Below are 24763 nucleotides of genomic sequence, written 5' to 3' on the forward strand. Positions count from 1 at the left end.
TGTTTTCCTCTAAGAGTTTGATAGTTTCTGGCCTTACATTTAGGTCTTTAATCCATTTTGAGCTTATTTTTGTGTATGATGTTAGGGAGTGATCTAATCTCATACTTTTAAATGTACCTGTCCAGTTTTCCCAGCACCACTTATTGAAGACACTGTCCCTCCTCCACTGTACATTCCTGCCTCCTTTATCAAAGAAAACGTGATCATATGTGCGTGGGTCTATCTCCGAGCTTTCTATCCTGTTCCATTGATCTACATTTCTGTTTTTGTGCCAGTACCATACTGTCTTGATAACTGTAGCTTTGTAGTATAGTCTGAAGTCAGGGAGCCTGATTCCTCCAGCTCCATTTTTCGTTCTCAAGATTGCTTTGGCTATATGGGGTCTTTTGTGTTTCCATACAAATTGTGAAATTATTTGTTCTAGTTCTGTGAAAAATGCCAGTGGTATTTTGATAGGTATGGCATTGAATCTGTAGATTGCTTTGGGTAGTAGAGTCATTTTCACAATGTTGATTCCTCCAATCCAAGAACATGGTATATGTCTCCAATTATTTGTATCATCTTTAATTTCTTTCATCAGTGTCATAATTTTCTGCATACAGGTCCTTTGTCTCCTTAGGTAGGTTTATTCCTAGATATTTTATTCTTTTTGTTACAATGGTAAATGGGAGTGTTTTCTTGATTTCACTTTCAGATTTTTCATCATTAGTGTATAGAAATGCCAGAGATTTCTGTGCATTAATTTTTAATCCTGCAACTTTACCAAATTCACTGATTAGCTCTAGTAGTTTTCTGGTACCATCTTTAGGATTCTCTATGTATAGTATCATGTCATCTGCAAACAGTGACAGCTTTACTACTTCTTTTCCGATTTGGATTCCTTTTATTTCCTTTTCTTCTCTGATTGCTATGGCTAAAACTTCCAAAACTATGTTGAATAAGAGTGGTAACAGTGGGCAACATTGTCTTCTTCCTGATCTTAGTGGAAATGCTTTCAGTTTTTCACCATTGAGGATGATATTGGTTGTGGATTTGTAATATATGGCCTTTATTATGTCGAGGAAAGTTCCCTCTATGCCTACTCTGCAGGGTTTTTATCATAAATGGGTGTTGAATTTTGTCAAAAGTTTTCTCTGCATCTATTGAGATGATCATATGGATTTTCTCCTTTAATTTGTTAATATGGTGTATCACATTGATTGGTTTGTGTCTATTGAAGAATCCTTGAATTCCTGGAATAAACCCCAATTGATCATGGTGTATGTTCCTTTTAATGTGCTGTTGGATTCTGTTTGCTGGTATTTTGCTGAGGACTTTTGCATCTATGTTCATCAGTGATATTGGCCTGTAGTTTTCTTTCTTTGTGACATCCTTCTCTGGTTTTCTTGTCAAGGTGAGGCTGGCCTCGTAGAATGAATTGGGAGTGTTCCTCCCTCTGCTATATTTTGGAAGAGTTTGAGAAAGATAAGTGTAATCTCTTCTCTAAATGTTTGATAGAATTTGACTGTGAATCCATCTGGTCCTGGGCTTTTGTTTGTTGGAAGATTTTTATTCACAGTTTCAATTTCAGTGCTTGTGATTTGTCTGTTCATATTTCCTGTATCTTCCTGATTCAGTCTTGGCAGGTTGTGCATTTCTAAGAATTTGTCCATTTCTTATAGGGTGTCCATTTTATTGGCATAGAGTTGCTTGTATTAATCTCTCATGATCTTTTTTATTTCTGCAGTGTCAGTTGTTACTTCCCATTTTTCATTTCTAATTCTATTGATTTGAGTCTTCTCCCTTTTTTTCTTGATGAGTCTGGCTAATGGTTTATCTATTTTGTTTATCTTCTCAAAAAACCAGCTTTTAGTTTTATTGATCTTTGCTATTGTTTCCTTCATTTCTTTTTCATTTATGTCAGATCTGATTTTTATGATTTCTTTTCTTCTGCTAACTTTGGGGTATTTCTGTTCTTCTTTCTCTAATTGCTTTAGGTGCAAGGTTATGATGTTTATTCGAGATGTTGCCTTTTTCCTAAGGTGGGTTTGTATTGCTATAAACTTCCCTTTTAGAACTGCTTTTGCTCCATCCCATAGGTTTGGGTCGTCTTGTCTCCACTGTCATTTGTCTCTAGGTATTTTTTATTTCCTCTTTGATTTCTTCAGTGATCACTTCGTTATTAAGTAGTGCATTGTTTGGCCTCCATGTGTTTATATTTTTTACAGATCTTTTCCTGTAATTGATATCTAGTCTCAGAGTGTTGTGGTCATAAAAGATACCTGATACAATTTCAATTTTCTTAAATTTACCAAGGCTTGATTTGTGACCCAATATATGATCTATCCTGGAGAATGTTCCATGAGCACTTGAGAAAAATGTGTATTCTGTTGTTTTTGGATGGAGTGTCCTATAAATATCAATTAAGTCCATCTTGTTTAATGTATCATTTAAGGCATGTGTTTCCTTATTTACTTTCATTTTGGATGATCTGTCCATTGGTGAAAGTGGGGTGTTAAAGTCCCCTACTATGAATGTGTTACTGTCGATTTCCCCTTTTATGGCTGTTAGTATTTCCCTTATGTATTGAGGTGCTCCTATATTGGGTGCATAAATATTTACAATTGTTATATCTTCTTCTTGGATCAATCCCTTGTTCATTATGTAGTGTCCTTCTTTGTCTCTTCTAATAGTCTTTATTTTAAAGTCTATTTTGTCTGATATGAGAATTGCTACTCCAGCATTCTTTTGGCTTCCATTTGCATGGAATATCTTTTTCCACCCCCTTACTTTCAGTCTGTATGTCTCTCTAGGTCTGAAGTGGGTCTCTTCTAGACAGCATATATATGGGTCTTGTTTTTGTATGCATTCAGCCAGTCTGTGTCTTTTGGTGGGAGCATTTAGTCCATTTACATTTAAGAGAATTACCGATATGTATGTTCCTATTCCCATTTTCTAAATTGTTTTGGGTTTGTTATTTTAGTTCTTTTCCTTCTCTTGTGTTTCTTGCCTAGAGAAGTTCCTTTAGCATTTGTTGTAAAGCTGGTTTGGTGTTGCTGAACTCTCTCAGCTTTTGCTTGTCTGTAAAGGTTTTAATTTCTCCATCATATCTGAATGAGATCTTTGCTGGGTAGAGTAATCTTGGTTGCAGGTTTTTCTCCTTCATCACTTTAACTATGTCTGGCCAGTCCCTTCTGGCTTGCAGAGTTTCTGATGAAAGATCAGCTGTTAACCTTATGGGGATTCCCTTGTGTGTTATTTGTTGTTTTTCCCTTGCTGATTTTAATATGTTTTCTTTGTATTTAATTTTTGACAGTTTGATTAATATGTGTCTTGGCATATTTCTCCTTGGATTTTTGCTGTATGGGACTCTCTGTGCTTCCTGGACTTGATTATCTATTTCCTTTTCCATATTAGGGAAGTTTTCAACTATCATCTCTTCAAAGATTTTCTCAGTCCCTTTCTTTTTCTCTTTTTCTTCTGGAAGCCCTACAATTCAAATGTTGGTGTGTTTAATGTTGTCCCAGAGGTCTCTGAGACTGTCCTCAGTTCTTTTCATTTTTTTCTATTCTGCTCTGCAGTATTTATTTCCACTCTTTTGTCTTCTAGGTCACTTATCTGTTCTTCTGCCTCAGTTATTCTGCTATTGATCCCATCTAAAGTATTTTTCATTTCATTTATTGTGTTGTTCATCACTACTTGTTTCCTCTTTAGTTCTTCTAGGTCCTTGTTAAATGTTTCTTGCATTTTGTCTATTCTATTTCCAAGATATTGGATCATCTTTACTATCATTGTTCTGAATTCTTTTTCAGATAGACTGCCTATTCCCTCTTTATTTGTTAGCTCTAGTGGTTTTTTATCTTGCTCGTTCATCTGCTGTGTGTTTTTCTGTCTTCTGATTTTGCTTATCTTGCTGTGCTTGGGGTCTCCATTTCAGAGGCTGTGGGTTCGTAATTCCCGTTGCTTTTGGTGTCTGTCCCCAGTGGCTAAGGTTGGTTCAGTGGGTTGTGTGGACTTCCTGGTGGAGGGGACTAGTGCCTGTGTTCTGGTGGATGAGGCTGGATCTTTTCTTTCTGGTGGGCAGGTTCACGTCTGGTGGTGTGTTTTGGGTTGTCTGTGGACTTATTATGATTTTAGGCAGCCTCTCTACTAATGGATGGTGTTGTGTTCCTCTTTTGCTAGTTGTTTGGCATAGGGTGTCCAGCACTGTAGCTTGCTGGTCATTGATTGAAGCTGGGTGTTGGCGTTGAGATGGAGATCTCTGGGAGATTTTCGTCATTTGATATTATGTGGAGCTGGGAGCTCTCTTGTTGACCAGTGTCCTGAAGTTGTCTCTCCCACCTTAGAGACACAGCACTGACTCCTGGCTTCAGAATCAAGAACCTTCCATCCACATGGCTCAGAGTAAATGGGAGAAAAAGTAGAGGGAAAGAATTAGTAGAAATAGGAAGAATGAAAGAAAGAAAGAAAGGAAGGAAGGAAGGAAGGAAGGAAGGAAGGAAGAAGGAAGGAAGAAAGAAGAAAAGAAGGAAAGAAGGAAAGAAAAAGGAAAGGAGGGAGGGAGGGAGGGATGTTGGGAGGAAGAAAGGAAGGAAGGGAGGAGGGAAGGAAGGAAGAAAGCAAGAAAGAAGATAAAGTAAAATAAAATAAAGTAAAATATAATAGTTATTAAATTCAAAAATAATTATTAAGATAAAAATTTAAAAAAAAACAGACAGACAGAACCTTAGGACAAATGGTGGAAGCAAAGCTATACAGACAAAATCTCACACAGAAGCATACACACACAAGCTCATAAAAGGAGGAAAAGGGGAAAAAATCATAAATCTTGCTCTCAAAATCCACCTCCTCAATTTGGGATGCTTCCTTGTCTATTCATGTATTCCACAGATGTAGGGTACATCAAGTTGATTGTAGAGCTTTAATACAATGCTTCTGAGGCTGCTGCAAGAGATTTCCCTTTCTCTTCTTTGTTTTCACAGCTCCCAGGGACTCAGCTTTGGATTTGGCCCCGCCTCTGCATGTAGGTCGCTGGAGGGCGTCTGTTTTTTGCTCAGACAGGGTGGGGTTAAAGAAGCCGCTGATACGGGGGCTCTGGCTCACTCAGGCCAGGTGGAGGGAGGGGCATGGAGTGTGTAGCGAGCCTGCGGTGGCAGAGGCCACTGTAACGTTGCACCAACCTGAGGCTCGCCGTGCATTCTCCTGAGGAAGTTGTCCCTGGATCACGGGAACCTGGCTGTGGCGGGCTGCACAGCTCCCCATAAGGGTGATGTGGATAGTGACCTGTGCTTGCACACAGGCTTCTTGGTGGTGGCACCAGCAGCCTTAGCATCTCCTGCCCATCTCTCGGGTCCGCGCTTTTAGCCGCAGCTCGCACCCATCTCTGGAGCGCCTTTAAACAGTGCTCTTAATACCCTCTCCTCACGCACCAGGAAAAAAAGAGGGAAGAAAAAGTCTCTTGCCTCTTTGGCAGCTCCAGAACTTTTCCTGGACTCCCTCCCAGCCAGCCGTGGCGCACTAACCCCTTCAGGCTATGTTCACGCCTCCAAGCCCAGTCCTCTCCCTGGGATCCGACAAAAGCCCGAGACTCAGCTTGCAGCCCCGCTGGCCCAGGCTGGTGAACAGACAAGCCTCATGGGCTGGTGAGTGCTGGTCAGCACCGATTCCCTGTCCAGGAATCTCCCCACTTTGCCCTCGGCACCCCTGTTGCTTCGGTCTCCTCTGCGGCTCCAAAGATCCCCACCTCCGCCACCTGCAGTCTCCACCTGCGAAGGGGCTTCCTAGTGTGTGGAAACCTTTCCTCCTTCACAGCTCCCTCCCACTGGTGCAGGTGTCGTCCCTATTCTTTTGTCTCTGTTTTATCTTTTTTTCTTTTGCCCTACCCAGGTACGTGGGGGAGTTTCTTACGTTTTGGGAGGTCTGAGGTCTTCTGCCAGCATTCAGTAGGTGTTCTGTAGGAGTTGTTCCACGTGTAGATGTATTACTGGTGTATCTGTGGGGAGGAAGATGATCTCCGTGTCTTACTCTTGCGCCATCTTCCCCTCCTCCCTCACCACTATTATTCAACATAGTTTTGGAAGTTTTAGCCACAGCAATCAGAGAAGAAAAGGAAATAAAAGGAATCCAAGTCGGAAAAGAAGTAAAGCTGTCACTGTTTGCAGATGACATGATAGTATATATGGAGAATCCTAAAGAGGCCACCTGAAAACTACTAGAGCTAATCAATGAATTGGTAAAGCAGCAGAATACAAAACTAATGCACAGAAATCTCTGGCATTCCTATACACTAATGATGAAACATCTGAAAATGAAATAAAGAAAATACTCCCATTTACCACTGCGACATAAAGAATAAAATATCTAGGAATAAACCTACCTAAGGAGACGAAAGACCTGTATGCAGAAAGTTATAAGACACTGATGAGAAAGTAAAGATGATACAAATAGATGGAAGATATGCCATTTTCTTGGATTGGAAGAATCAACATTGTGAAAATGACTCTACTATGCAAAGCAATCTACAGATTCAATGCAATCCCTATCAAACTACCACTGGCATTTTTCACAGAACCAGAACAAACAATTTCACAATTTGTATGGAAACACAAAAGACCCTGAATATCCAAAGCAATCTTGAGAATGAAAAATGGAGCTAGAGGAATAGAGCTCCCTGACTTCAGTCTATACTACAGAGCTACAGTAATCAAGACAGTATGGTCCTGGCACAAAAACAGAACAATAGCCCAATGGAACAGGATAGAAAGCCCAGAAACAAACCCACACACATATGGTCACCTTATCTTTGATAAAGTAGGCAGGAATGTACAGTGGAGAAAGGACATCCTCTTCAATAACTGGTGCTGGGAAAACTGAACAGGTACATGTAAAAGTATGAGATTAGATCACTCCCTAACATCATACACAAAAATAAGCTCAAAATGGATTAAAGACCTAAATATAAGGCCAGAACCTATTAAACTCTTAAAAGAAAACATAGGCAGAAAACTATATGACATAAATCAGAGCAAGATCCTTTTTGACCCATCTCCAAGAGAAATGGAAATAAAATAAAAAATAAACAAATGGGACCTAATGAAACTTAAAAGCTTATGCACAGAGAAGGAAACCATAAACAAGACCAAAAGACAACCCTCAGAATGGGAGAAAATATTTGCAAATGAAGCAACTGACAAAGGATTAATCTCCATAATTTTTAAGCAGCTCATGCAGGTCAATAACAAAAACACAAACAACCCAATCCAAAAATGAGCAGAAGACCTAAATAAACATTTCTCCAAAGAAGATATGCAGATTGCCAACAAACACATGAAAGAATGTTCAACATCATTAAGCATTAGAGAAATGCAAATCAAAACTACAATGAGATATCATCTGACACCAGTCATAATGGCCATCATCAAAAAATCTAGAAACAATAAATGTTGCCGAGGGTGTGGAGAAAACAGAACACTCTTGCACTGCTGGTGGGAATGTGAATTGGTACAGCCACTATGGAGAACAGTATGGAGGTTCCTTAAAAACTACAAATAGATCTACCAAATGACCCAGCAATCCCACTACTGGGTATATACCCTTATAAAGCCATAATTGAAAAGAGTCATGTAGTAAAATATTCATTGCAGCTCATTTACAATAGCCAAGCAATGGAAGCAACCTACGTGTCCATCATGAGATGAATGGATAAAGATTTGGCACATATATACAATGGAATAGTACTCAACCATAAAAAGATACAAAATTTAGTTATTTGTAGTGTGGTGGATGGACCTAGATTCTGTCATACAGAGTGAAGTAAGTCAGAAATAGAGAGACAAATACTGTATGCTAACACATATATATGGAATCTAAGAAAAAAAATGTCATGAAGAACCTAAGGGTAAGGTGGGAATAAAGACACAGACCTACTAGAGAATGGACTTGAGGATATGCAGAGGGGTAAATGTAAGCTCTGACAAAGTGAGAGTGTGGCATGGACATATATACACTACAAAACATAGAATAGATAGCTGGTGGGAAGCAGCCACATAGCACAGGGAGATCTGCTCTGTACTTCGTGACCACCTAGATGTGTGGGATAGGGAGGTTGGGAGGGAGGGAGATGCAAGAGGGAAGAGATATTGGAACATATGTATATGTATAACTGATTCACTTTGTTGTAAAGTGGAAACTAACACACCATTGTAAAGCAATTATACTCCAATAAAGATGCAAAAAAATAATTAAAAATAATGGAATATGAAAGAAAAGCAATGGAGATAAAAGTAAAACGGACCTGGAGGAATCACATTCCCTGGTTTCATACTATACTACAAAGCTACAGTCATTAAAACAGCATGGTACTGGCACAAGAACAGAAATATAGATCAATGGAACAGGATAGAAATTCCAGAGATAAACCCACACACCTATGGTCACCTTATCTATGACAAAGGAGGCAATAATATGCAATAGAGAAAGACAGCCTCTTCACTAAGTGGTGCTGGGAAAACTGGACAGCTACGTATAAAACAATGAAATTAGAACACTCCCTAACACCATACACAAAAATAAACTCAAAATGGGTTAAAGACCTAAATGTAAGGTCAGACACTATAAAACTCTTAGAGGAAATTGTAGGCAGAACACCCTTTGACATAAAGCAGAGCAAGATCTTTTTCCATCCATTTCCTAAAGTAATTAAAACAAAAATAAACAAATCGGACCTAAGTAATCTTAAATGCTTTTGCACAACAAAGGAAATCATAAAACAAAACACAACCCTCAGAATGAGAGAAAGTACTGCAAACAAAACAACCAACAAGGATTAATCTCCAAAATATAAAAACAGATCATGAAGCTCAATATCAAAAAAACCAACAACCCAGTCAAAAAGTGACTGGAAGATGTAAATAGACGTTCTCCGAAGAAGACATACAGATGGCTAAAAGGCACCTGAAAAGATGCTCAACGTCACTAATTATTAGAGAAATAAAAATCAAAACTACAATGATGTATCACCTCACACGAGTCAGAATGGCCATCATCAAAAAATCTACAAACGTCTAATGCTGGAAAGGGTGTGGAGAAAAGGGAACCCTCCTACTTTGTTGGTGGGAATGTAAACTGGTACAGCCAGTATGGAGAACAGTATGGAGGTACCTTAAAAAACTAAAAGTAGAGCTACCATATGATCCAGCAATCCCACTCCTGGGCATATATCTGGAGAAAACCGTTATTCAAAAACATACATGCACCCCAATGTTCATTGCAGCACTAGTTATAATAGCCAGGACATGGAAACAACTGAAGTGTCCTTTGATGAAGGAATGGGTAAAGAAGACGTAGCACATACATACAATGGAATATTACTCAGCCAGAAAAAAAACAAAATAATGCCACTTGCAGTGACATGGATGAACCTAGAGATTGTCATACTGAGTGAAGTAAGTCAGAGAAATACAAACTGATACTGTTTTTATGTGGAATCTTAAAAAATGGCACAAATGAACCTATTAACAAAACAGAAATAGAGTCACAGGTGTAGAAAACAAACTTATGGTTACCAAGGGGGAAGCGGGGGGAGAGATAAATTAGGAGATTGGGATTGACATATACACATTATGTCATATACACGTCATATATAAACATGACATATACACGTTTGCAGTATAAATAACATAGGTAACTAATAAGAACCTACTGTATAGCACAGGGAACTCTACTCAATTGTCTGTAATATCCTACATGTGGAAAGAATCTAAAAAAGAGTGGATATATGTATATGTATAACTGATTCACTTTGCTGTACAGCAGAAGCTAACACAACATTGTAAATCAACTATACTCCAATAAAAATTAATTGAAAAAAACAAGAAAAAATATCAGTTGCAATCATCACAATTTTGAAAAAAAAAAAGTTAATATGTCCAAAACCACACACTTGATTTCCTACCCCCATAAAACTTGCTTCTCCCCCAGTCTTCTCATCTGAATAAATGTCATCACCATTCATCCACTTGCGTGGGCCTAAACCTAGGAATCATCATTGATCCCAATTTTTTCACACTGCCCAATCATGTAGAAAATCATCTAAATCTTAACTCTAAAGCAAATACAGAATCCAACTGTTTCTTAACACTTTCATCCAAGTCCAAACCAACATTATTTGTTGCCTTGGCTACTTCTGCAGCCACTTAGCATATCTCCTCATATCCACTCTTGCCCCATAAGGTCCATTGTCCACAGTTAAACCACAGTCATCCTTTTGAAATAGAATTCAAATAATATTTCTCAGACCAAAACCCTCCAGTGGCATCTCATCACACTTAAAATAAAATCCAAACTCCTTACCATGGTCTACAAGGCCCTTCATTATTTGCCAGTTTCTGACCTCTAAGACTGGCATTTTTGTTATTCTTTGAGCATCCCATCTCTAAGACTTTGCCTTTGCTTTTCACTCATCTTGGAACACTCTTTCCCCAGACCTTTTCATGGTTTGATTCCCCACATCATTCAGGTCACTGCTCAGATAGCACTGACTCAGAGAGGCCTTCCCTGACAATCCTATCTGAAATAGCTACTCCCCATCATACACTCCCTTTCCATATTTTATTTTTCTTTCTAGTGTTTATCAATACTTAAAATTATATTGTATGTTTGTCATTTGTTTATTTTTGCCTCTATTCACAATAATGATATGTACCCCTTGTTCACTCTCTCCTCTGTCATAGATATATGACAGATCTCAAGATGAGATTAGGCCCCACTCTCTTCTCTTCTATTAAGGAAAAGATATGGAGACCAGAAAAAAATCTACTTGAAACCAATGTCACACATGAAGGTGTCTGAAATATAGATTTCCATACCTCTTGTAATGTAAGCTAAGCTTAGAAAGCATAACAATTACAAGACTATTATTTCCCAAAACTATCAGAGACAAAACAATGTCAACAAGGAATACATACTTTCCTCATGTGGGACTAAACTCTGTCCTAGGAAAAATTAATGCTCTGTTTGGTAAGGTGTGCTTCCTTCTTAGGTAACTAATGATGAAATTATCCATGGCTTTCACTGGTGGTGTGTATGAATTGGAATCAGAACACCCACCACTCACACAAAGGACCAGAGCCCACTCCTTTTCTTTTATGGTAGGCACAAGGCAGAAAATTTTTATTATCAACCAACCAAAGCCTGAGGTACTAGAATTTGCAAAACCAAAACAAGGGAATGAGATATAGAAAGGGTGGGACATCTGAACCAAAGATACAGTAAGTCCCCTACATACGAACGAGTTCCAGTCTGAGAGTGCATTTGTAAGTCCAATTTGTTTTTAAGTCCAACAAAGTTAGCCTAAGTACCCAAGTAACACAATCGGCTATATAGTAATATACTGTACTATAATAGGTTTATCATACTTTCCACACAAATAATACATAAAAAACAAACACAAAAAATGAAGGAAACATTTTTGATCTTACAGTACAGTACCTTGAAAAGTACAGTAGTACAGTACAACAGCTGGCATACAGAGGCTGGCATCGAGTGAATAGGCAAAAAGAGTTACTGACTGGAGGAGGGAGGGGAGGTGGGAGATGGCAGAGGTGAAGGATCATCAGCACTAGGAGATGAAGGGCAAGCTGCAATTTCACTCACGCCTGACATTGATGGAACGCACGTTAGCATCTTTGAAAGTTCACAACTTGAAGGTTCGTATGTAGGGGACTTACTGTATTCCTAACATATTTCACATGAAGAAACTTGATCAAAGTCACAACTCAGGGTTTGAACTCAGAACTGTCCTCACTAAAGCTCATGCCCTTTCTACTGTATTTTAATCCCATTTCATTATTGATTGATAAGAGCCAAGATGCTTTAGTTGAAAGAACAAAGAATTTTCAGTCAAAAGCACCTTGTTCCAAACCCAGTTTTTTGTGCCTTCTCTCTTAATGACCTTAGACTTATCACTTTTTAAGTCTTAGTTGCATCATCCAAGAGGCAAAAATATCAGCTCTGTCTCATGGTGCCATTGTATTAAATGAAATAATGTATGAAATGAAAGGGGTTAACGTAGCACAGGGCACATATTAGGTCCTTGATAAATGGACTACTACTAGTCTTACTACTATTTTCAAAATATACCTGGCATAATACATAGTATATATTATACAGTGATTTAATGGTAGTTAATGTTATTAAGGTGTTTGTTGTCAGAACACAGGCTATGTTTAAATCTTGATGTTGCTATTGCCTAACTGCATATCCTTACGTAAGTCATTTAACCTCTCAGAGCCTGGAGATAGGTGTACCTCAAGATTCCTTTGAGGCTTAGATAATTCAGACAAAGTACTTAACATAGTTCTAGACACTTGATGCTCAAAATTATAGCTATTACTGTTATTATCAGAATAATGCATCAAAAGGCTTCAAAGTTTATGCCATACACAGTGGGAAGTTGTCATGCAGGTTCTTGGGAATAGTAGTGATAAAGGAAGTGGGTGAATTCTTCTTCTCAATTCTTAAGTGTAGGGGCTCCCCAGCAGGGCTGACCTAAGAAAAAATGGTGTTTTGGTGTTGAAGATTTGTTTCTAGGTGGATCAGGTTGGGGGGACCTCTGAGCTTAATGAGGCTAGTTTTCCATAGGTGGAAGGCTGGGATGAGGGAGTGAGGTTGTTAGAAGGAAGTTGTTGGGTGCAGGTATGCATGGGGTTATGGCTGGAGAATCTTGAAGTCTTTTGAAATAAAGAGAGGCATAGTAATTCATTAAGGAGTCAAGAGGGAAGAGTCTCTCCTCCACCAGTGGGAGGAATTCAAATATGTTTGTGGGTAGAGTGTCTGGATACAGAGGAAAGGTGAATAATAAAGATACCTGTGAGAGAGGGGTTAAAAATAAAGCATGGTCCATAGGGAACAGAGAAGGGAGAAGAGGCTCATGCTCTCCTCCTCTCCACCAAGAGGAAAGACCAGAATGGATGGAGAGAGAAACTTACTGGCATAAGGGAAAGTGGTGGAAGGACTTCATACCTAATAGCATCTGTTTCTTGATGATAAGGATAGGGGTTCATTTTTCTGGACTGATAACTAGGTGCCAAAATAGGGACTTCAGGGAAAATGTAGAAGTTTAGAATAGCTGTGCAGGGAAGATGGGAGGACCCTCTAATTGGGAAGGAGAGAAATTATTTCACTTAGTGCTTTAGAACAGTGGTATTCAAACTTGAGTTGGAATCAGAATCACCCTAGAGAGCTTGTTAAAACACAGATTTCTGGGCCTAACACTGGAAATTTCTGATTCATTAGATCTGGGCTGGGACTAGAGAATTTGCATTGAAAAAATGTTTCCAGGTAATGATAATTCTGCTGCCAGAGACCTGAGTGAGAGTTCTTGAATCCATTGAGTTTTCTGGCTGTATTACCATGAACAAACTCCTTAGCCACTCTATCTTGATTTCTCATCTGAAAGTTAAGGATGATAATCATAGTACCTATCTAATAAAGCTGTTATGAAAATTAAATTAGAACAGGGCCTGATAGTAACTTGGGAGAAATATGTAGTACTCAAGAATAGTTGGAAATCCAAGAAGACTGGGCAGTTATTTTTTCTGGCAACTTCTTCTCTTTGCCCTACCCCTATCTCTAAGTCCAGGCCCTAAAATTGCCTTCACCTCCATCCTAGGTGCTGATTGGTTTCTAGGGATATATCTGGAGAGACCTGCTTCCTGAGCCTCAGTAGTAACTCTGCCTGTAGATTCTACACTTAAGCCTACATTCACTACCTCCTCTAGCCTTCCTGGTTTGCCTTGAGCTTTCTGAGCTTTCCCATAAGAGGCCAACTTGCACCTCACTCTGAGTGGAAGCACAGCCAAAGCCCACAAAGCCCTGCTAGAGAGAGGTCTTGAGAGATGGCTGGAAAGGAATCTTAGGTCTAAACTCTCCCCTAGAGGAATCACTCTGAATCCAGGCAGGCTGGAGACACACACTGAGAAAAATGACCTTAGCTGCCGACTCCAGGCTGGTAACATTATATTAGTGAAGATAAATGGGAAAGACTGTTATCTGGAGCCCTGGAGACTGACCTGACCCTTCACTGTGATTATTAGAAAACAATTCCTTATACTGAGTATAAATCTGTCTGCCTGTACATTCTACCCATATGGGCTCATTTTCCCCCCTTAAGATACAAATCTCATCAGTTCCTTCTACCCTGTGACAGCCCTTCAGATGTTGGCAGAAAGTGACCAAGTCCTCTTGAGTCTTCTCAAACCAAACATAGTGGTGGGTGATGGCAATGAAATGAGTGTCTGGTTGTCTCACAAAAGCTAAGAAGAATAAGAATTTTAGAACCTGCCCTGTGGACACTAGATATATCTCTTATATGATTATGAATCTTTTATACAATTGTGTACCCCTTAGTGTTGCCATTCTTTCTCCTATTATGTATTTATTAATTAATTTATTATTTATTTATTTTTGTGCCAGGCATATCATGCTGTGAATTCCTTTTGAAATTGAACTGACCTAAACAATCCTAATATTTTGCAGAAATGCTGCTTCAAAGCCCTATGGCCCTCATCCCATAAGTAGAGTTTTAGAATGAAGTATCTAAATCTTTTTCTGCATCCACAGTGATAGTTTTCTGTCCCCACAAGGCTGTCTGTAGGTGAGAAATAGCATGGTATACTAAAAAGAGCTTCAGGGTTGGACTTAGAAAATTCAAGTTCAAATCTCAACAACTCTGCTTAGCAATTCTGTGCTCATTTGGATGTCACATAATGTTTTATATATCCAATTTATTTTTTTTATTTTTAAAATGGATGTAATAATCACCAGATCATGGAAGTGCTCTTGAAGGGTTAGTGAGATAACATATAAATTGCCTATCTCAGTGCCCGCATATAGTACACATCCAAGAGATGGTAATTCTTCCCTTTCCAATTAGTAAATTGACATGGTAATAGTAATGGCACCTTCCCATGGTTATAAGGATTGAATGAGATACCTGTGTAAAGAACTCTAGAGGACTATGCTACCTATTGTTTTAAAGTAATATTATTAGCAAATACATGTGTAGAAGAGTCAGAGTTGCACAGCCTTCTGGTTGGTGTGTGCTGAATTTCCAATCCTACGCCTGAGAAGGTAGGGTGTAGAGAAAACACAGGAGTTTGGCTAATTGCCTCAGTCGAAATTACATTCTCTCAGAGGAGGACTGAGTCAGGCAAAAACAAATAAAATTAGGAACTAGTGACAAGAAAATAGACTAATAAGGTTAGACTAACAATAAAAGGTAGGAAAATTAGTTAGGGGGAAAAGGTTGACAATTATAGTCCTCATTACCACTATCATTCTAACAGATCTCAGTTATTGTGTCTGGAACTGGGTTCGGAAGTCTATATATATATTCCTCTCAAATCTTCCCAGCAAGCTTGTTTCTTTCCACATTTTATAGATAGGGAAACTGAATCTCTGAGAGGTTAAAGTACTTGTCTAAAATCACACAGCATGCAAATTTTAAGTGACAGATCTGGGATCCCAATTCAGACTCCAAAGCCACTCTATTGCTATGCCATGTCCTTACTCACTGGAACAAGACAGCATGATGTAACATGCTTAGAGTCAGGTACTAGTTATAGTTCTGGATTAAGCTTGTACTTGCTGTGTACCTTTGCACAATTCAGTTAACTTGTCTGATCCAGAGTTGCCACATGTATAAAATAAGGAAAATAATACTTATGAGTTGTTCTGTGGGATAAATGATATTGTATGTATAAAGTGTTGTGAGGGCCCCAGCATCACCAACATTATAGAATGAGATACTGGAGAATATCCAGTGACACAATCTGAGAAAGAAGGGTAAGAGAAACAGAGGGAAACCAGGAGCCGAGTAGTGTTTTCCAACACAAGAAAGAATGTTTCCCAAAGAAAAGAGTGGCTAACACTGGAAAGAAACTGCAGATAAATACGAAAATGAGTGAAAATGTTCCCTAAAATCTGGCAGTAGAAAAGGTCACTTGTGATCTCAGGGAAAGAACATTGGGCTGGAAGCCAGGGTGCAATAAATTGGGAAGCTAATGGAAAGTAAAGACATGGAAACAGTGAGTGGAGACTACTCTGGCCAGAAATTTGGCTGAGGAAGGAAGAGAGATGAGGCTATTATTTTAGGAGGAGGCAGTGGGGGAGATTTTATTTTGCAGTGGGAAGAATTCAAATATGTTTGTGGGGTAGAAGGGTTGGACATAAGGTGGAAGGTAAATAATAAAGATACCAGTGAGAGAGGAGTTTTAAAATGAGGCATGGTTCTACTGAGTGAAGTAAGTCATAAACAGGAAGAGAAATATCATATGATATCGCTTATATGTGGAACCTAAAAAAAAGTATACAAATGAACTTATCTACAAAATGGAAACAGAGTTACAGATGTAGAAAACCAATTTATGGTTACCTGGGGGAAAGGGGGGGAGGGATAAATTGGGAGATGGGATTGACATATATACACTACTATATATAAAACAGATAACTAATAAGGTTATAATAATAAGGTATAGCACAGGGAACTGTACTCAACACTTTCTAATGGCTTATATGGGAAAATAATCTAAAAAAGGGTGGATATATGTATATGTATAACTGATTCACTTTGCTGTATAGCAGTAACTAATACAACATTGTAAATCCACTATACTCCAATAAACTTTGTGTGTGTGTGTGTGTGTGTGTGTGTGTGGTACGCGGGCCTCTCACTGTTGTGGCCTCTCCCGTTGTGGAGCAAAGGCTCCAGACGCGCAAGCTCAGCGGTCATGGCTCATGGGCCCAGCCACTCCGCGGCATGTGGGATCTTCCCGGACTGGGGCATGAACCCGTGTCCCCTGCATAGGCAGGCGGACTCTCAACCACTACGCCACCAGGGAAGCCCCAATAAACATTTTTTAAAAATAAAAAATAAAGTTAAAAAAAAAAAGAGAGAGAGAGACATGGCTCATAGGGAGCAAGGGAGGGGGAGCTCTTGAGGCTAGGGTTGTTGAAAGGCCCCTAATCCTGACCTTGAAGAATGTTCCCAACTTAGCTGGAAAGGACTTGTGTTGAAAAACTAAAAGGCAGCAGGGTTGTGTCAGGCGGGAGAGTACACCCAGGCTAAAGGGTCCCCTTGCTGCCAGCTCACATTTCTTCATCTGTAGGGCTCTTTGGCTAAGTTCAACATATTCAAAGTCTTTCTGACCTCTCCCATTTTGTCATTTACACTTGGTTCTCTAGTTTATTTATTCCTCTCCTGTGTGCCAGACTCCTTCCCAGCCCTGTCACTTACTAGCTGTTTGACAATTGGGCAATCATTCTATGCCTTAGTTTTCTTATCTCTAAATTGTGAATAAAACTAGGGTAGTTATAAGGATTAAATGAGCTAATATATGTCAAATATTGAGAAGAGTGACTGGCAGATAGCAAGTGTTGCATAAGTGTTAGTTATTAAGTATTAGCTCATGATGTTTACCAATTAGTGGAAGGGAAAGGACAGACATTAAACAATCAAGGAATTTAATCAATAATTATTACAGATTACAATTCAGTGCCAGTAAGAAAATAAACAGAGTGCAGTGGACAGGGCAGGACTTTGATTAGTGAGGCTTATATGAGGAAGTGACACTCTGCCATGAAGACACCAATCCTCCCTTGACACCACAGATCTTAACTTCAGCTCCACAATCTCTCCTGCTTCCATTACCTCTCTCCCTGCTTCAGTCCCTGAAGCTTTTCAGTTCTTGCCAAAGGCGTGGCTTGGTCACTATTCACCCACTCTTCCCCAACTCCTCCCCCACTCTCACTGTCAGGGGTGAAACTTCTTTGTGTAGCCACACCTAGACACTCAAGTGGTCCAATGGCTGCTTCATGGGGGCGGAGAAGTAGGCGTAGCATGAAAGGAAAAGAGAATAGGTTCTGGCTGTTGTTGCTACATGTGGATGTGAAATGAGTCAGAGCAGAGCTTTGATTGTAACGAATTTCATCTACTGTGAGTGTAGTATGGAGACTGGCGGCTGAGAAGTGGGGGCTTGGTGGGATGTCTGGCCTGCACTGAGGTACGTTTGTCCAGGGATTCCGTCACTGGAGCAAGATCCATCCATACATTTATTTACAGGGTAAGTGTGGGAACACCCTCTGGCATGGCAAGGTGGCTTGGACCTGTGGGGCCTAGAGATGCAAGTTCAGGATCAGGTTAGGATGACCCTGCTAAGGTGCTACAAAGTCAGAATGGCTGGGAAGGTGTCCTGTGGCTGTCTGTCTGCCCATCCATCTGTATCCAGAGAGTGCTGTGTAGGGTGCCATGGACCTGAGCTAATATCCTGATGGCCTTGGTGAGCCAGTTCCCCTGGAGTAGGCTTGTACTGGACCATTATGGCCTCTGGGAACATGTGTGGACCCGCCCAAACACCCTGAGTATCTCCAGTTAGGAGATAAGGAAGAGAAAAGAGAAGGAGGCTACGAGCTTAGGGGAGGGAGGGAGGAGTTGGATCAGATTTGTGAAGCATCCCGAGGGACGTTGAGTGGCTGGCCTACCCACGTGGCCCCTGGGCAAGTCGGGGCTTGTGTAAAGAGTTTGCAAGCTCTATTTGGGGGCTTTCAGTCTCACCCATCCGGCTGGGTTTCACTTGATCCCTCACTCCTGGAAACTGAGCCCAAGGCAGTGATATTTTGATCCTGCTTTACATCAAACATTGGCCAAAAGGCCGAGGCAGCTGTGAGAACTGGGGGACAAGTAGAGACCCGCCAGAAACTAGGCTGGGGAAGCAGAGACTGCAAGGTCTTGTTTGGACAGGTGTTGGCAGTGCTGACCAGTATGAAACCATTACAGGGTGGCTAAGGCAGGAGAGTATGGGCATCTTCCCCTACATAACTCTCCTGTCCCCTCTTTCACCCCAACATACCTTCAATTAAACATAACAGACTCACTGAGCACCTACTCTGTGCCACCACTGTGTGAGACAGACAGATGCCTAAGACATAGTCTATGCCCACTGGGACCTCATCATGGGTATAAGAATAAATAAATATAACACAAAATAGCTTTAAAGGTCCAGTTAAAGTACGCTTTGGTATTGTCAGGTAAGGATCACATCTAGTTGAGCCAGAGTAAATCAGAAAGTGTTTTTTGATTGTTTGTGTTTTGACATTGTATCATCTTTCAGGGCTCCAGAGCCAGACTACTTGAGTTCAAATCCCATCCTACCATTTATTAACTTGTGTGACATTGGACAAGCATAATTACTTTTCCCTGTCTGAATTTTGTTTTAATCTAGTTTAAAATGGATATAAAAATAGAGCTTATTTTATCAAGTTTTTGTGAGGATTAAATTAGATAATCCATGTGAAATACTTGCACACACTTAGCACAGTGGCTTGACCAAAATAAGCACTCAATAAATGTTAACTATTATTATTATTTAAGATGGGCCATGAAACACAGATAGGATTTCAACAGGTGGAGGCAGGAGAGAAGGCAGTCCAAGCCAGGAAAAAAACAGGAACAACTGTTTGGAGGCAGGGAAACTCAGAGCATGTGAAAAGAACACCAGCTGAACTGGATTTTAGAGTACAATTACGTGGAAAGTGAAAGTTAAAGTTGACATGGTAGATTGATGAAAAACTGTGGAAGACTTTTGGATGCTAGATTTTCTGTTCAATTCGTCACACTGTGGAAAATCATTGAAAGTTTCTGAGCTAAAGAAAAAATATAAATCTCTGTTTCAGGAAGAATAATCTGGTAAACATGAGTTAACTGAATTGGAATAGGAAAACATGAGATGTAGATAAACTAGATGCAGAGAGGGAATGAGACCCTGAACTGAGGTGGTGACTATGGGAGTAGAAAGGAGGCAATGAATTTAACAATACATCACAGAAGTTGGATCTGCAGAACTTAGAAGTTGATAAATTATATGAGATTGAAAAGAGAGGAATATGAGAGAATCACTGTCTCTTGGGATTGGTTTAGACTTTAAAATGTTGTGTATTCCAATCCCAATTCCATCCATTTCTGTGGATGGTACAAATAGAAAGGATATCTACTTTCTGAGTTAAACACAGCTTATTCAAGTCCTGGGTCTGCTACTTACCTGCTGTCTGTGATCCTAAGCATATTATTTATCCATCATTCCCAACCAGGATCAATACGATATCCATAGGGCATTTAGAGATACGTGTTGAGAGTGGGATTTTTTTGCACAAAGAATGAAGTACTACTGAATTTAGTACCAACCAGGTTGAGACAGCAAACTATTGTTCTTCCCACCCACTTATTTTTTTTTAACATCTGTATTGGAGTATAATTGCTTTGCAATGGTGTGTTAGTTTCTGCTTTACAACATAGTGAATCAGCTATACATTTACATATATCCCCATATCTCCTCCCTCTTGCGTCTCCCTCCCACCCTCCCTATCCCACCATTCTAGGTGGTCACAAAGCACCAAGCTGATTTCCCTGTGCTATGTGGCTGCTTCCCACTAGCTATCTATTTTACATTTGGTAGTGTATATATGTCCATGCCACTCACTCACTTTGTCCCAGCTTACACTTCCCCCTCTCCATGTCCTCAAGTTCATTCTCTATGTCAGAGTCTTTATTCCTGTCCTGTCCCTAGGTTCTTCATAACCTTTTTTTTAGATTCCGTATATATGTCTTAGCATATGGTATTTGTTTTTCTCTTTCTGACTTACTTCACTCTGTATGACAGACTCTAGGTCCATCCACCTCACTACAAATAACTCAGTTTTGTCTCTTTTTATGGTTAAGTAATATTCCATTGTATATATGTGCCATATCTTCTTTATTCATTCATCTGTCGATAGACACTTAGGTTGCTTGCATGTCCTGGATATTGTAAATTGAGCTGCAATGAACATTGTGGTACATGACTCTTTTTGAATTATGGTTTTCTCAGGATATATGCCCAGTAGTGGGATTTCTGTGTCTTATGGTAGTTCTATTTTTAGTTTTTTAAGGAACCTCCATACTGTTCTCCATAGTGGCTGTATCAAGTTACATTCCCACCAACAGTGCAAGAGGGTTCCCTTTTCTTCACACCCTCTCCAGCATTTATTGTTTGTAGATTTTTTGATGATGGCCATTCTGACTGGTGTGAGGTGATACCTCATTGTAGTTTTGATTTGCATTTCTCTAATGATTAGTGATGTTGAGCACCACTCACTTATAATACCAGTAGTAACCCCAGTGAGAAATACTGAACGTCTCCAAAACTCAGTCTGAAGGGAGATTAGTAGACATGTCATAGTTTTGTTGGAAGGATTAAAAGAAATAATCCCTGTGAAGTATCTAGCACAGTATCTGATGCATAGTAGGTAGAAAATTCATAGTAGAAAGTTCATGAATCATAATTTTCTTTCACCCCAATTGACTTCACCTTATAACATCTTTGCTAGTCTCTGCCTGAATACTTTCAAAGGGAGTGTACTTACTGATCTCTGAGAGAGTCCATTCCCTTCATAGAAAGCCTTGACTCTGCAAAAGTTCTTCCTTTTGTTAAACTGAACTCAGTTTCCCTTTGGCTTCCAGAGGTTCTAGTCATTCTCCCTGGGGCCACTCAGACAAGTCTGCTCATTCTCTTCCATGATAGTTCCTCAGAGATCTGAAAACCATAAAACAGATCCCCATTCATCTTTCATTCCCAAGTCAAACAGCCCAGCTTTTTCATCATTTCTCTTACAGCATGCTGTCAAGTCAAATAAGACTCTGAGGCTTTGAGCTATATAAGGTGGGGTGATGGTGGCACCTTCAAAGTGATCAGAAACACTGTAAAAGGAACAGGATGGGTGAATGTGACAAGTTCCTTTGTAAATTATTTCTTAAGTTCCCACTGTGTGCCAGGTACTTTCAAATCCATAATCCCACTGACTCCTTACCCCAACTAGGGAAGGTCCAGGTCCTCTTGTCTTAATTGTACAGGTAGCCAAATAGTCTCAAAGAAAATGAAACTTGCTAGAGATCATTTAGTTAGTAAGTGTCTGAACAAAACTAGAAACCAGATTTTTGTTACTCCAAGGTCAGTATTGTTTTGTTTTGTTTTGTTTTTTAATTTTGGCACTGGGCCCTAAATTTGGAGACTTTAGATTCTAGTCCTGGCTCTGTGCTGACCAACTATGTGAATTGGGGGAAATTTTATCCCTTCTAGAGGGGCCTCATATGGAACATCAAGGGAATGAGGTTAGGTTGTCTTGAAGAATCCTTTTGGGATTCCATGAGAATATGTTTTCAATTATCTGATGGTTTGAAGTTTTAGTCAGTTACCAAAGAGGAGAAAAAAAATAAACCATAATGAAATGTGCTGTCGTATGAGTACTGAGGTGTCTGTTACTCTACTTGAGGTGAGTTCAAGTAGATATGGATGATATTTCTTTATTGGGCAACAGGAAGCTGGGACTAAGATGAGTTTTAAGCTCCCATCTAAGATTGTACAATTCTGAACATTGTTTTATAGAATGTGCATTTACATATGCAATCATAGGCTTCTTGTTGTATCAGTTTCATCTTTTCCCCACTACCCCGCCACCTTTCTTTTTCTTAGGAAGTCTAAAAAATAAAAGGCAAGAAATATTTTGGCATCAATATCTCATCCTGTACAGACAGGCTTCATTCTATGGACTGATTCTCCCATTCAGATTGGAAGGATAAGTAGCCCTGAGCTGTGCTTGCAAATGCTCATCAGTTTGTATGTCTGTTTCTTTAGGATATTTCTGGCCTATGAGGAAGGGATAGTGTACATGATAGGGGGATACATGGGATCCCCAAGGGATAGTGTACATGATTGCTGTGGGAGAAAAGGCACTGTTCTTATTGACATCTTCAGAGAGATACAACTATTCCAGATAGTTGGTAAACTGGACAGGGTGGAGAGAATGTGGGGCAAGACCAAAGAACATTAATAAAAATCAGAAATGAGAGCACTTGACTGAGTTTTATCCAGCTCCTAGCCCTGTAAAGAAATCATACCATTAATCCAGTTTTCAGCTGGGAGAACTCAGTCAAAAGCATATCCTCTGTGGAAAGTCACCTAGTACTGCTGGCGATGTAACTAATTTTTGATGATACCACTAATTTCATTGTATCTTGTGGTGGTCAGTACATGAATGTGACTCACTTTGGCTAGGGACACTGTGGAACAATAGCAGGGGTTTTGGGTATTGGTTGTTTGGCCTGTAGCCTCTCTCCAATGTCCTTTGCTCCCAAACTCTGGGTGGAATAGAAACAACACTCATAGCAACCCCTCACATGTGTAGCACAATTTGGAGTTTCCAGAGCACTCTCACATACATTATCTCATTTTTCCCTTGAACATCATCCAGCGTAGTTCCGTACCTTTGCTCCCACTTGGGAAGACTGTTTCAGCAATCATTAAAGTGATATTTTCCTCTCATAATCAGCCCAAAGATTGCTGGTCTTAATTATATCACCATATTCTTGGCTACACAGTTCTTTTCTCCCCTCCCTTTAACAATTTTTTTCAGCAGTTCCAGACACTAACTAAATATTTATATATTTTTTAGCATTTTTTCCGCCTCAATTTACAGTCTTTTAAGTTATGTTTGTCTTTTCTAGATTTGTGCTTTTTTGTTGTGGATGTGTGTGCTTCCACATGTTTTGAAGGAGAAAAATTTTAACTCACATGGTTAACATTTGCTTTTGGCTGAATTGAAATTGTCCAACTGGATATTAATTCTATCTGTACAGTGACAATTGTTTATAATAAAATTTTCTTTACTTTTCTACTCCAGCATCTTTATTCTTGCTGAGCCATTATCTGTTGCTCTGTACACCAGAATAAAGAACAAGGTAAATAGGTGTGACTTCCTTAATTTTGCACAGCTTCCTTCATTCTCCTCTGTTGATATACTAATCCTGACATTACTGGACCAAATGTTGCTATCACTAACAGTTGTATTTCTTCAGCCACTTTGGAAATGGAAAGAGAAGCTTGTTAAAAACTGTAACAACCACCTGTGGTCTCTGAATTATTTCTATTCCATGCACATATTGTGATATACTTGAATATTAAGACAATTTATTTTTGTCACATACCAACAAAATAATATATTTCCAGTCCTGATGCTCCTTCACCTCCCTGCACCAACAGCTGACACTGCTGCTCATCTTTTACTTCTTAAAACTTTGTCCTGTACTGTCCCATCTGAGTTCTATTCTTTCTTCCCTGGATTCCCCTTCTTGGTTACTGCTGGCTAATCTTCCTCTACCAGCTTCACATATGGATGTCCCTTAGTGTTTTGTTCTTAGCATTTTTCTTTGCTCATCTAAGCCTCTGCCATGATTTACCTAGGCCAATGGTGCTCTACCTTCTGAAGATTTTATTTAATTGGTCTAGGGAATAGGTATGTTTTAAAGTACTCCAGACGATTCTGATGTGCATCCACGAGCTGGTATTTTTATGCATTTGACTTATCTCTAGCCCCAACCTATGTTCTACATATTTTAATTGCCTGCTAGGCACCACAACTGACATGGTCCTTTGTTCCCTCAAACTTTTCATACTTAAAACAGTTTGAAAAACTGAGTGCATTGTCTCTTTTTTTCCTAACAAGCAACTCCCCTTTCACACTTTTTGCACCCTGAGTTTCTCCTGGTTTCTCAGGAAGAAACCCTCAGAATCTTCTCTGACTTATGTCTTTCTCTTGGCTCTCACATCCATGTAATTGTAAGGTCCTGTGAACTTACTTTGTAAGATCTGTATCTCCCACCATCACTTCCTTCCTGTTCCTACTGCTACCATCTTTGTCC

The 24763-nt window shown here is 39.6% G+C and overlaps 1 protein-coding gene across 1 annotated transcript in view; it reads left to right on the forward strand.

Annotated features, from left to right (window-relative positions):
* Window positions 1-17970: 17970 nt before the first annotated feature.
* EDA2R (ectodysplasin A2 receptor) overlaps window positions 17971-24763 on the forward strand; it is a 67250-nt gene continuing 60457 nt past the window's right edge. Inside the window, exon 1 of the mRNA XM_060001941.1 lies at window positions 17971-18098. The gene's annotated coding sequence lies outside the window, so the exon portion shown is untranslated. The remainder of the gene's footprint in view (window positions 18099-24763) is intronic.

This window comes from Delphinus delphis, chromosome X, assembly GCF_949987515.2.
Source record: "Delphinus delphis chromosome X, mDelDel1.2, whole genome shotgun sequence".
In the NCBI taxonomy this organism is placed as follows: domain Eukaryota; kingdom Metazoa; phylum Chordata; class Mammalia; order Artiodactyla; family Delphinidae; genus Delphinus; species Delphinus delphis.